Here is a 13516-nt window from a genome sequence, read left to right on the forward strand (position 1 = left end):
TCTGTGCGGTCCCATAGATGGCAGCCCACCAGGCTCCCCCGTCCCCAGGATTCTCCAGGCAAGAACACTGGAGTGGGTTGCCATTTCCTTCTCCATGCATGAAAGTGAGAAGGGAAAGTGAAGTCACTCAGTCATGTCCGACTCTTTGTAACCCCATGGACTGTAGCCTACCAGGCTCCTCCGTCCATGAGATTTTCCAGGCAAAAGTACTGGAGTGGGCCGCCATTTATTAATTGATTTAGGATGAATTTAAAAAACAATATTGTTAAAATCTGGCACAGGTTGTTTAGAGAGTTTTAATACGTTCTCCTATTTCTTAAAAAAAATGGAAAAACAGATAATCTTACTGTTACTTAGTTACTTAGCTGATGGTAAGTACTGATTTAAAAAAATATATGCTGATGCATTTATTTAAAAAAATATTATCCTGTACACTTTGGAAAGCAGTGGTGCGCTCAGGTGAATCTGCTTCACCCAACAAAGGTGTGAGTGAGTTGTGCTGACCTCCTGGGAGGCAGTGAATGTGCATCTGTTCATTGACACTGTGATTTTCCTTTTGCACCTGTTGAAATGATGTGAATCTAATTTTCTTTCATGTTGCTAACTTTGAAGTCTCATATTTCTCATATGCATGGTGTAAGTCAACATTTGAAGTTAATTTCTGACAGCCCTGTAAATAAGTTAGTAACTTAGTGGAACAGTGGATGAAAACTTTGCAATATAATCTGCTTATTGTATAGAAAGGAAAAAAAAAATCAAACCAAAAACCGCACATATAACAGCTTCCATCACAAACAAGTCCTGTGTTTGGAATCATTATTTTTCATGTAATTCCTAAATTACTGTTAAAAGTCTCCTTATATCAGCAGACTATTCAGGGAATCATGGGTTCATCAGAGTCTGTAGCTATCTTGCAGTAGCAGGACCTACTTGTATGTTTAATATTAAGCATGTTAAGTCAAAAACAACTTCAACTAGGGTTATAGGAGCTTAAGAATGCTCATAATGGGATGAATTGATACACATTGCAAAATATTTAAGAACTATAGAGTTAATGTAGACATTTAGATGAGATGGTTACTCTTTCAGGAAAGTAAAAGTTGAGAGTTAGTAATTCAACCTTTTATGATCCAAACGGAAAGTTTTAGTTACAGCATTTCTACTTTGTGAAACTTGCTTAAGTATTCTTGATTGATAATTCATACTTTTACTGTCTAACAGCATCAAATAAGAGATAGAGATAAATCAGAAATGCTAAAGACAGAGATGAAAGAAGCAGGGAACACCCACTCCCAGAAATCTAAATTATAGTCAACACTTCTGAGTTGTGTGATTCGCAAATGTTTCCTCAGTAACCCTCACAGAAAGAAGCCTGTGATATGTGGACCATTACTGTCTCCAGTTTTTCACTGTGACTCTTCTCCTGCATAAGCGCTTCCTTCTGTGCTTGGCAGGCGTGAAAAGGGAGCACCAGCGTCTTTTCCACCTTGCTGGAGTGGGAGTAGGGGCTGCCCCGACATGGGCTAATGTCCTCCTGGTCCTTGGGCCTGGAGCTGGAATCTAAGCATCATTTGTGTCTTTGTATAAAAGAAGAGAAACAGTGATATTCAAAAGGTGATTAGAATCTCCTCGTCCTCAAGGAACCCTGTAAAGAGTAAGTACAGCTGCCAGAAAGACAGATAAATCTCTTGGGAGCCCTAGACTGTTCAAACCAGTTGGCTCCCGTGTCTGCCTCTTTATATTGATACTATCAATACTTATTTAATTCTTTAACTTATAAATGTTCATATGCTTCACAAAAGAAGTGATTGGGTTTAGGAATATACCCCTATTTCGATTTTATCGTTTCTATCACGGCCTTAATTGGTCCTACACACAGCTAATTATTTTGGAACGTTTCTAAATGGAGGCACCAGGAATTTGACATTCAACTATTTTTCTGGTTAATATCTTTCTGACATTTGAGGGGGAAAAATATTAGCTTCAGCTTCATTTTCTACTTATCTTAGAAACCTGTCAGTACGATGCCGGAATGCACTTTCCGGAGGGTCCTATTACCAAATCGGAGCATTCTAGCTCTAAAATGCAAAACTATCCTTCAAAGTGGCTATTTCCACAGCTCCAATCCTGCCAGTAGAAGCTCATCACAGGATCCCCAATTATAACAGTATTTTCAGCCTAAAAACAATTTAGTTTTGATAGCATTTTAATAAATGTTGCTTCATGATTATATTTTATTCATATCCACAGAACCACATATACATTTTTATTTAAGCAGATGTCTTTAGTGACAGATATATTTACCTAAAAATAGATTAGAAATTTGCAGCATTACGATTAGGAAAAAATTTTCATTCTTAATTTCGGTGTTTCTGCAAGCAATTTCATTTTCTGTTTCCTTTTTCTCTACTTGCGCATAATCGATGTCTTGGTCAATTCATATTCAAAGATATATTTCTTTCCAGTTCTATAGCAAAATGTTTTTGAGACTGAGACCCAGTATAAATGACTGAAAGAAAGCACAAAAGAGGCTATTCCTTCAAATACAGTGACCTTGTCCTTCTGCTGGCGTCCTTTCAAAGCACAAGCTTTAGCATAATTCGACCGCCTGCTCTTTTCTTGCAATTTCTGTCCCGTTTCCATGTCAGCTGGACCTTGTGTGAAATGGTCAGAGGGGCCGAGCAGTTTGCCAGTGCACCGCCGGGCCCGCGGTCTCCCCAGGGGACCAGTGGGGATAAGCAGAACCCGGAGGAGTGGGTGACGCTGTTAGCACCAGCCTGCGTCTCCAGCCCCACAAGATCAGGCCTGCTCTAGGACATAGAGTGGCTGGAATTTCTGTTTATGAATAACACACTTTCAAGGGTTTGTAATTAGACTGTGATTTAAAAAAAAATGCAGCAGACAAGTGGGTGAACTGCAAAGTGGGATAAAGAGTAACATTTGAGCAGAAGAGATGTGACCTTAGGCAGATCGTGTAACTTCCCTGAACTTAAATTTCATCTGCACACAATACTTTGATAACGTCTTTTCTGTGAGGTTGGCATGACAAATTGAGATCGTGGCCGCCCCTTCATGTGGGGCCTGGCCTTGACTGAGGATTAAACGAGAGTCATTACCATCTCACAACATTATGTGTGTGTGCTCGGTCGCTCAGTCCTTTCCGACTCTCTGCGACCCCATGGACGGTAGCCCGCCAGGCTCCTCTGTCCATGGGATTTTTTAGGCAAGAATAGTTGTGTGGGTTGCCACTTCCTACTCCAGGGGATCTTCCCGACCCAAAGATCGAACCTGCGTCTCTTTTGTCTCCTGCGTGGGCAGGCAGATTGATCAGTAATGCCACCTGGGAAGCCCCCGACAACATTACATACACATACAATGTTATACACATATATGATATTGTAAGCCAATGTAGTGATACTGTATAAATTAGTATAACGCACAGGAGTAGGTGATTTAATGTATTATATCCCCTGGTGGTGGCTCATCCCCTGGTCCTTCTGTGGGCCTGTGAGTGAGGCATGACCTCCTCATGCCCAGCTCAGCAGCACCTTGGTTTCACAGGATTCATCCTGCCTCTGATTGCCAACACCAGGTGGGGGCCAGATAAATGAAGGACTCTGTGACTCACTCAGGGATAACTGGTTCTCTAATCCGTCCCTTCCTGGCTAACTCGAATATGTGTCGGATGTTTGGGGGTAGGTCCTTATTTTTAAAAGAGAAGCCAAGTGTGACAAGCCAGGGGTGACTGGATCAGGGTCCTCTTTGGAAGATGCGAACTAGCATCTAAGCTTGAACTTGTTTTCTTTAATTCTGAGTAATGAATCGTGGGCATCTAAGACAGGCTGTCTTTCCAGTGACTAGAGAGCAAAAGAGAGATAAGGGCTTCTATGACAGCGATCTCTTCTTTCCTTTGTTCTTTCACAAACATTATTAAAGGTTTCAGAAAATGGAGATGGTGGGAATGCTCAATTTACAGCTTTCAGAGATGTAGCTACAAAATTAACGATGCAGTGTATTGCATTTGAGAAACATGAGCCAATAAACGGCATTAAAACATTTACAGTTAAAATATGGGGCTCTGCCAGCAGAGTAGGGTTTTCCAACCACCCTGCTGTTCGGAGGCAATCCTTACTTGGGTACTTTTTTTTCTAATTGCGCCAGTAGTCCTGAAATAGCTTCTAGTGGAAACAGTTTGGAGATTCCATATATCAACAGCTCTAATAATACATTAATGTCATGTCACAGAATATGCAGAAGTAAAAGAAATAATGAGATAACATGCGCCCATGTGTGTGAACATCAAACAGTCTTAGATTTATCTATGAGTACTTCAGAAAATGTATGTTGTAGCCTATAGAAGTCCATGAAAAGAGATTTAAACTTTTCAACTCAAATTCAGACACATTAAATAACACAGGAAATAAAGCATTGAATTGAATTTTGGGGATTTTGAAAAGTTTGTACCAGATCTTTCACCCTGCTATTTAACTAGTTTCTGAAAAATAGAAACAACTGTTTTCCACTAATAGTCTATTTAAACAGCTGCTAATGAGAACCTAAGAATTCCCAGTCAACCTGTTTCAGATACTCTTCATGTATTTCTGTGAGTTCTATGGGACCTATTTTTATGGTCCTTTAAAATGCTGATGAACTGTTGAGAGCTGATTGTTTACAAAAAATTTCTTTAGTTCTTACGTCTTACAATTGACTTGCATAAAGTTTATTTCACAGAGCTTTTAATTTTGAATTAAGAGTCCCCCCTGCCCCACGAAATTCTATACAAATTTTAGCACGATTTAGAAATTTGCTTCATGTTTTCTTCAGCGTCGTTATGTTTATGAGACTCGAAAGCCTTTTAATGTCCTAAGTTTACAGAGCAAACTATTCTTAATAGAATACTACTCCACAATTCCTGAAAGGTGCATTTGGAATGATCATGTATCTATCTAAACTCTCCTGAACTCTTCTTCCACTCAGACATAACTAGCTGGTCTGAAAAGAATCCTAGGCGTCTAAGAGATGCCAGATCCACGTAATTGCCCTTTGATCTATGCCCCTCTCCAAATTTACTGAACTGCACTTTATCAGACCATTAGTTTCACGGCCAAACTGTGTTGAACTTTCCTTTTTCTGTGCAGAGCGTGGCACACCGAGAAGAATCAGTTGCTTAAAATGTGGTTGTGTGAAATGTATTCACCGACCTAGTCCGCATGAGCATTACTTGTTTATCCGGTCCTATCCTAACAGCCCCACTACTTCATGAGATTTTGTTGTTCAGTCACTGAGTCGTGTCCGACTCTTTGCCACCCCATAGACTGCAGCACGGCAGGCTTCCCTGTCCGTCACTGTCTCCTGGAGTTTGCTCAAACTTATGTCCATTGAGTCAGTGATGCCATCCAACCATCTCATACTCTGTCACATCCTTCTCCTCCTGCCCTCAATCCTTCCCAGCATCAGGGTCTTTTCCAGTGATTCAGCTCTTTGCATCAGGTGGCCAAAGTATTGGAGCTTCAGCATCAGCATCAGTCCTTCCAATGAATATTAAGTGTTGATTTCCTTTAGGATGGACTGGTTTGATCTCCTTGCTGTCCAAGGAACTCTCAAGAGTCTTCTTCAGGACCACTTCGTGAGCTAGCTTGTCCTATTTCCAAAGAGAAAATCACTCCCTATAGTAAGTGAAATATATGCCAGATATTACTATCTGGTTTATATCTCTCATCTGAACCACGCAGGATAATGTCTAGTCCCTTTTCCAAATGACAGGCCAGCAAACATCATATAAAACTTTCCTACCACTTCAATCTTCACTTCTCCAAGGTCAGTGTCCTTTCTTCCAAGAATTCTTCACAAGATCTTCTAGAGCCCTGACAATCTTGTAGGATGGAGATGGTGGAGACACGCATCTGTGAACACTGATGGTTCTGCAATGATCCAAGAGAGCAGTCCCATGGGACAGAAGGTCCCAGGAAAAGAGGCTTCCGTGCCCTCACTTGATGCCCCTGTACATGGTCAGTCCATAAAATGCCCATCTTACCACCATGAATTCTTACCATTATGCTGGGGGCAGGCACATACTTTCAACTGCCTCCACCTGCTCTTCCCTGTAGACCGCCATGGTTGCCTCTGCCCAGAATAAACATTCTTCTCAGTGTCTCTATATCTTGAAACACATGACCTGCTAAGATGATGACCAAGGGGATCAGAATCTGCTTCTGAAGGCTGTGCAGGCTGTGTAGGGCCACTGTAATGAATTACCACAAACTGAGCAGCTTAAATAACCAGAAAGTACTGTGTCAGTTCGAGGCCAGAAGTCCACACCCAAGGTGTCAGCAGAGTCACGCCCTCCAGGTTTTGGTGGTGGTGGTGGTGGTGGTTGTTCAGTCACTCAGTCATGTCCGACTCTTTGCGACCCCAAGGACTGCAGCATGCCAGGCATCCCTGTCCATCACCAACTCCCGGAGCTTGCTCAAACTCATGTCCATCGAGTCGGTGATGCCATCCAATCATCTCATCCTCTGGCATCCCCCTCTCCTCCTGTCTTCAATCTTTTCCAGCATCAGGGTCTTTTCCAAGGAGTCAGTTCTTCACATCAGGTGACCAAAGTATTAGAGTTTCAGCTTCAGCATCATTCCTTCCAATGAATATTTCCTTTAGGATGGACTGGTTGGATCTCCTTGCAGTCCAAGGGACTCTCAGTCTTTTGGGAAGAATCTGTTCTCTGCCTCTCCCCTCGATTTTGGTGGGTCCAGCCATCTTTGGGGTTCCTTGGCTTGTAGAGGCATCACTTCAGTGGCTGCCTCCATCTCCACATGACGTTTCCCCCATGTGTCTGGCTCTGAGTCTCATCTCTACTTCTTATAAAGACACCTGTCCTTGTCAGGGTTGGACTAGGGGCCCACCCTATTCCCATATGACTTCATCTTCACTTTACTAATTACATCGGCAATGACCTGATATCCAGATAAGGCCAAGTTCAGAGGTTCCAGTAAGGGCTTGAATTTGGGAGGGAGGCTCTTCAACTTAGACCAGGTAACTCTTTCCCAGGGTGTGTGGCGGTACAGCCCCACCCTTGATGAGTAAAGCCGGAGGTTTTGCATGCCTTCCATTCATTCCATCACATCACCATCACTGAACCGGACCTAGCTGCTTAAAGCCTGATGAGAACTCCCTCTTTTATCAATGAGGAAAAGCTCTCTTCCTTTTCCTTTCATCAGGAAGTGAGTGTTTAGTTAAGAAAGGAAAGAGATCCAGGTACTTTTGGAGTAGAGGAGATGGCAGGAAATTGATTTTTTCCCCCCTCTTTGGTAATGCTGCAAACTAAGAAAGACAGTCAGCAAATGCCTTCACACTGGGTGCTTCCCAGGATGTCCCAGGCTCCCAAGGGCACTGCCACCACCCTCCGTGCAGAGGACCCCAGGCACCCACTCTAGGTGGCAGACTGCATCATCTGCGCCTGTCCCTGCCCATCCAGCTGGGTGAGAGGGTCAGGCCACTCTGCCTGAATGCGGTTTGGATCAGTAAATAGGGATTCAGCTTGTGAACCAGGACAAGTGGGACAATATGTGGAAAAGCAAGCGGCAGGGGAGTGTTTAAGAGTGAAGACGCGGCGTCATGTTTCTGGGGCAGGCACCCTGGCTCAGGGCTTGTGAGCCTGGACGGGTTGCAGAACTGCTCTGTGCTTTAATCTCCTTAGTGTGAAAAGCAAGTTGTTGGGAAGATGACAAACAGCTTAGACCTGCAGAGAACCGTGGGCGAAGATTTTGTAGAAGTGTGGGCAGCATGAGAATAATGAGGGCAGATGATGAAACATGAGTGAAATTGCTTTACAGATTACCGGGTGTTAACCTGTAGTCTATCGCCTATCTCACAAGATGGAGAAAATTATACCTAGGTAGTTTTGTGTTCCCTCAAAGAAAGTGAAATTAAATCTGTTAGAATTAATATAAGATTTTAGTGAGGTGATTAAATGAAAAATAAATATTCAAGAATCAATATTTTTTTAATATGCCAGTAGTCAAAAATGCAATACAAAATTTGTTTTCTAGATGCTAATAGTTCCTGCTTGCAGAGATATTCCATCAGAGATAAACTTTTACTGTCCAGCTCTCCCTTCCCCAGAAGATAGTTCTAATTCCTCCTTTGGACCCCTCAGTTCACTTTAGAAGCAGGCAGAAGTATTTAATCAAAGGGCTTTGCCTTGGGAAACCAGAGATCCATCAGGAACTGCCTGCCCTGATGGAGCCTCTTTCCAAGACAGACACTGCTTTCAGTGTCTAAATAGCTTTTATGTTTGTAGTTTCTCTGTATGAATGATAACAACGCTTAGTGTCCAGGTTTCATCCTGCATTTGCTCCATCATTCTAGTTCCACCACTGCTCCCACCATGTAAGTTCACCTAAAGGGATCAGACTGTCAGAAGAACTCTGAACTGCAGGCAAATTCAGCACCCAGGCACATCTTGATAGTCCCGGATCAAAGGCAAGTTTAGTGGATTAAGAACAATGTGCATTTTTAGTTAATCATAAAAAAATCAATTTCCATTCATCACTTCTAAACTGAAGTGGAGGATGAGATAGTTGGATGGCATCATGGACTCAATGGACACGATTTTGTGCAAACTCTGGGAGATGGTGATACACAGGGAAGCCTGGTGTGCTGCAGTCCATGGGGTCGCCAAGACTCAGACACGACTTTGCGACTGAACAACAAAAGAGGGCCACAGGTTGTGTGGAAAGAAAGGCTTGACTGGGGGCTGGAACTGAGGGGCCACCCATGCCCCACCGCCTGCTCACTTGAATGGGCCACGTGGCCCACACCCTGGTCCTTGACTTCAAGAGACCCAGCCTCAGCCCAGGCTGAAGACTGAGGAGACAGCTGGCCTCCCAGGAACCTTCCCGGATCCCACTCTGACATGGAGAACAGCGTCCTCCTCTGTAGGTCTTCCTGACCTCTCTCAGGCTGGCTGGATTCTATTTCCTGGCCTGCCCAGAGGCAGGGATACAGCGGGGACAACCGGCCACTTGTTAACCTGTCGGCTGAGCTCTGTTTGCAGTGTGTGTTGTTAGCCACCGGGCCCCCTCTGAGTACTCCACAGAGACCTACGGACCAAGGGATCTGATGCCAGCTGGTTCCCAGTTCCCAGATCCCCCCACTGATCACTGGCAACTTCCTGAGCAGGAGATTCCACCAGTTCAGCTACGGCCTTTGAGATATGCCTCCAGATATCTGTGTAATATGCTTGAATGTATACAAAAGCTCACAATGGATCCCCGGTGAGCAAGCATGCAAATACTAACCCAAGAGGGGAAAAAAAAAAGGTTCTTTTCTGTTTATGCAACAGAAAGTTTTACTTAATCGGACCAAGAAAGCATATAATGATTTTTAAAGCTTTAATTTAAGGAAGCTCCTATATTCGGCCGGATCATACTTTGTACTTTTTAAGTCACTTAAATATCACCTATTCTGGATTTGCGGATAATTAAGGTCTCATTCTCGCTTTCCTTTATATGAAAATCTTTCCGGAGAGCCAAAGAATGGCTTTTTAGGGGTCTCTATGTGGGCACTGCAGAGAAAAATAAAAATGTCACCCGTGTAAATGTTGCAGTGAATATTTGTTATTCATGACATAATTAAAAGGCAAATTTCAAAGCAGGTTGGAGACCAAAAAAGAAAAAATTTTAAAGCCTCCTTCAGTGGGAGAGCCTTGCCCTGACACTGCATAAAACTCAGCAAGGCCCGTGTTATTCCACTCACTCAGAGGTTCCTCAGGCACTTTGAGTCACACGCGTAATTCCAGTGCTTCGAGTCCCTTCTTTTAATAGAACTGATCAAAACTGGAAACTTCCTCTACCTTCAAGTAAGTATTCTCCTCTCTCCCAGCTTGGGTTTGCTCTGGACTGGAAGCTGGCAGTGGGAAACGGCTTTGCCTCTGTTTCTCCGCCTTATGTTGCCCCCTCCCGAAGCCCCGGAACCCTGGCTCCGCAGGTCTCACCGCACAGGGTTGTCAGGGTCCGGGAGGCGGACCACGAAGACAGGGAGCCTCTTACTGACCGACGCCGCCCTGAGCCGGACCCCCACCCGGAACGCGGTTCTCATCCCCCACAGTCACCTCCAGTTTAGAGCTCTGGTCCCTCTGCCCGTCAGGAAGCCGTCATCCAGGACGGAAAAGACCCCATAGCATCGCTCCCTCCCACTTGAAAAAGATGCTCCCTCACCCCGGCCCGGGAAATTCTGGGAGCCCAGCTCCCCCGGTCCTGCTTCTCGGGCTCCGTTCACTTCTCGTCTTCGTGTTGCCCACTGCTGGGAGCACACAGGGCCCTTCCTTCCAGGGGGGTGGGGCTGGCACGGAGCACAGCCACAGCCGCCTTCAAAGAAATCTCAGCCCTCTCGCCACACGCGGTCTCTCTTGAAAAGCCTGAACTGTCCAGTCGTGAGACAGGTCCCCTGGAAGCCCTCGGTCCTGCCGCCGGTGAAGCGCTGGCCCCACATGCCCAGCTCGACTCCGCGCCGCGCTGACTCCGGTTTACTCAAGCCAAATACGAACCTGTAGGAGGAATTTTCCGCCTAGTAGGAAATAAGCTTTCCATTTTTATCGTCCTCCTCAAAAATCTATATTTTTCACATTGACAGCAAGGAGGAATGTATATAGTCAGCATCAGCTTAACCATCAATGAAGGAGGAATTGAAAAATACAATAGACACAGTTCCTTAGAAAAACTGAAAATATTATTGATATTTCTTGGCTTGCCTGCTTTCTGTATGAGGCTCTCATATACATCTTGGATTAATGTTCCAAGTAATAAAGAAAAAAGTAATGATGGCAGCATTATTACGAGTACAGTTCTGATTGGATCCTTCCAAGATCAATTTACTTTTTTCCCCCCAAAACACAGTACTTTAATATCAGCTTTTTGTGAGCCTATTTATATCCATTTTGAGATGGCGGGGAACAAAAAAATGATGCTCCTTTCAGTGACTTTTAGATTTTGCAAAACTATTACAGCTCTGCCTCTACTTCCCCCAGATGAATCCCGTATTTTTTTCTTAAAATTTATTTCTTGAGCCTTGAAATTATCTTTATCACAAACTAAAAAACTAATTAATGATGCAATATTTAAATTTTAAAAGCAATAATATAATTGGGCCACACTAACAAGATTATTGCCCAGTAATTCTCCCACTATTTCAAGCTCTGTTTCTACCTCCAGTCTGGTTGAGTGTTTATACACATAAAGGTTTTGAGGAGTTTGTAGTTCTTCTAATGGAAATCACTGAATATTATCTATGTTTCTGTGTGAGTGTATTGCTTTCTTATAAGTATCATAAGTAACCATCTAACCAGGTGGTGAGATGTAGGTCTGTCTAGAAAATGTGTTATCCTTTCAAGTGAAGTCACTCAGTCGTGTCCAACTCTTTGCGATCTCATGGACTGTATCTTACCAGGCTCCTCCATCCATGGAATTTTTCAGGCAAGAGTACTGGAGTGGGTTGCCATTTTCTTCTCCAGGGAATCTTCCTGACCCAGGGATCAAACCCAGGTCTCCCACATTGCAGGCAGATGCTTTACTGTCTTTGCCACCAAGGAAGCCCAAATACTGGAATGGGTAGCCTATCCCTTCTCCAGAAGCTCTTCCCAACCCAGGAATGGAACCAGGGTCTCCTGCACTGCAGGCGGATTTCTTTTTTTTTTTTTTTTTTACCAACTGAGCTGTCAGGGAAGCCCTTTCAAAGTTTCTTATAAACTGTGAATATAGAATAATGATATTCAAGGGAAGCAGGGCAATGTTTATATTTTTGTGATGACCGACCAAAATTTTTAAAAATTTCTGTTAGGGTTTTAGGCAACAATGTAATAAGGGGAAGGGTGTGATGACAAGCCTGTCAAAATCTGCTCACACGCTTGTTTTCTTAAACACCTGCCAAGCTGTCCATTGCTTGCTGTGGTACCCTGGGCCTGCTTTCTCTTCCTTAAAGGCTGGTCTCAGTACCTGCAGGAAGGCAAATGCGACAGACTTAACACCAAGAGCCACTGAGAGCAGTGTGTTTTTTACCAGTTATTTGGAAGATGACAAAGAGAGGACCACACAGTACATTATTCACTGATTCATTGAATAAAAAATTGAGTGTTTACTGTGGGCCAGCACAGCAAATCCTCCTCTGTTGTTGCTGTTGTTCAGTCCCTAAGTCGTGTCCATCTCTTGAACTGCAGCACGCCAGGCTCCTCTGTCCTCCAGTGTCTCCCAGAGTTTGCTCTCATTCATGTCCATTGCGTTGGTGATGCTCTCTAACCATCTCATCCTCTGCTGCCCCCCTCTCCTAGAAATCCCTGAAAGATTGAAAGTGTGCTATCGTGCAGCCATTTCCCATTTACCAAATGCATCAGACACCTTTACAGCCTTGCCCTGTGTCCGAGCCAAGACACGCCTCTGCAGGAGACCTGAGTAGTGAAGGAGGTTTCCACTCTCAGAAGAAAGCAAACTGGAGTTTCCTTATGACCATACACCACCCCCCAGCCTCTTCTGTACTCTTTGGTAATTGACCCTGAGATCAGGGCACACATTTGGGACAGGAAAAATCCTAGATTTGATGGGAGACTTGTTGAGACTCTTCAGTGGAAAGAAGAATGCTGCTTAGACTTAATGCATTTTCTGAGCAAATGAAATAGTGAGCTATATAAGAAAGGTATAGATTTACCACCGTGACCATTAACTTCTTGTAGAAGAATGGGGGAATCCACCTCCTCAGCCTGGTTCCACTTTTCCATTCCTGGGGAGATTATGAGGAGACACTCCTTAAGTGAGCAACCTTCACATATTGTGATTTAGTTTGTTTTGATTTCCAGCTTTATTGAGATGTCATTGACACATAGTATAAGTTTAATTGCAAACCATAATGATTTGATATATGTATATATTGTGAAATAATTACCACATGAAGGTGAGTTAGCACCTGTCACCTTACATCATTACAAATTTGTTTTCCTTGTGATGAGAACTTTTAAGATCTATGATGGTGTTAGCAACTTTCGAATATGTAAGACAGTGTTGTCAACTGGAGTCACTAAATATTGTTAATCAGCTGTCTCTTAGAATTTCTAGGACCAAATTTTGCTGAATCTTTGTTAAGTGCTCCTTTATACATAATTCCTGCTAAATCTTTGCCGAGAGCTACTTTATGATATGTGTATTGTGTTTATAACTCATCCAAAAAGCATCTGAGACAATTAGACCTAAAACTATTAACCAAGTAGATTTGAGAGTCCATCCAAATGCATAGGACATAGACCATGGGGGACAATGCTTCATCTAGAGCATTCTCCAATGTCAGGAACACTTCATAGATCTAGACTTATTCTAATCTAATTGGCCTACAGACTCAAACAGCAATAAACTAGAAGATCTAGGGTCTTTTTATATGTCTGGATATAGTCACTAAAATATAAATTCCATGAGGACAAGAACTTTAATCTCTTTGTCATTGCCTTATCATCAGTTCCTGGGAGTTCTTAACTCAATAA

General features: G+C 43.3%; 1 protein-coding gene and 1 long non-coding RNA gene across 2 annotated transcripts in view; one reads left to right on the forward strand and one right to left on the reverse strand.

Moving 5' to 3' along the window:
- PACRG (parkin coregulated) overlaps positions 1–13516 on the forward strand; it is a 540505-nt gene that overhangs the window by 307548 nt on the left and 219441 nt on the right. The window lies entirely within an intron of this gene.
- Positions 11929–13516, reverse strand: part of LOC129620243 (uncharacterized) — a 30570-nt gene continuing 28982 nt past the window's right edge. Inside the window, exons 2-3 of the long non-coding RNA XR_008698455.1 lie at positions 12694–12765; positions 11929–12325 (exon numbers count right to left, since the gene is read on the reverse strand). This is a non-coding gene — a long non-coding RNA (uncharacterized LOC129620243). The remainder of the gene's footprint in view (positions 12326–12693; positions 12766–13516) is intronic.

The sequence above is a fragment of the Bubalus kerabau genome, chromosome 9, assembly GCF_029407905.1.
Source record: "Bubalus kerabau isolate K-KA32 ecotype Philippines breed swamp buffalo chromosome 9, PCC_UOA_SB_1v2, whole genome shotgun sequence".
Lineage (NCBI taxonomy): Eukaryota > Metazoa > Chordata > Mammalia > Artiodactyla > Bovidae > Bubalus > Bubalus kerabau.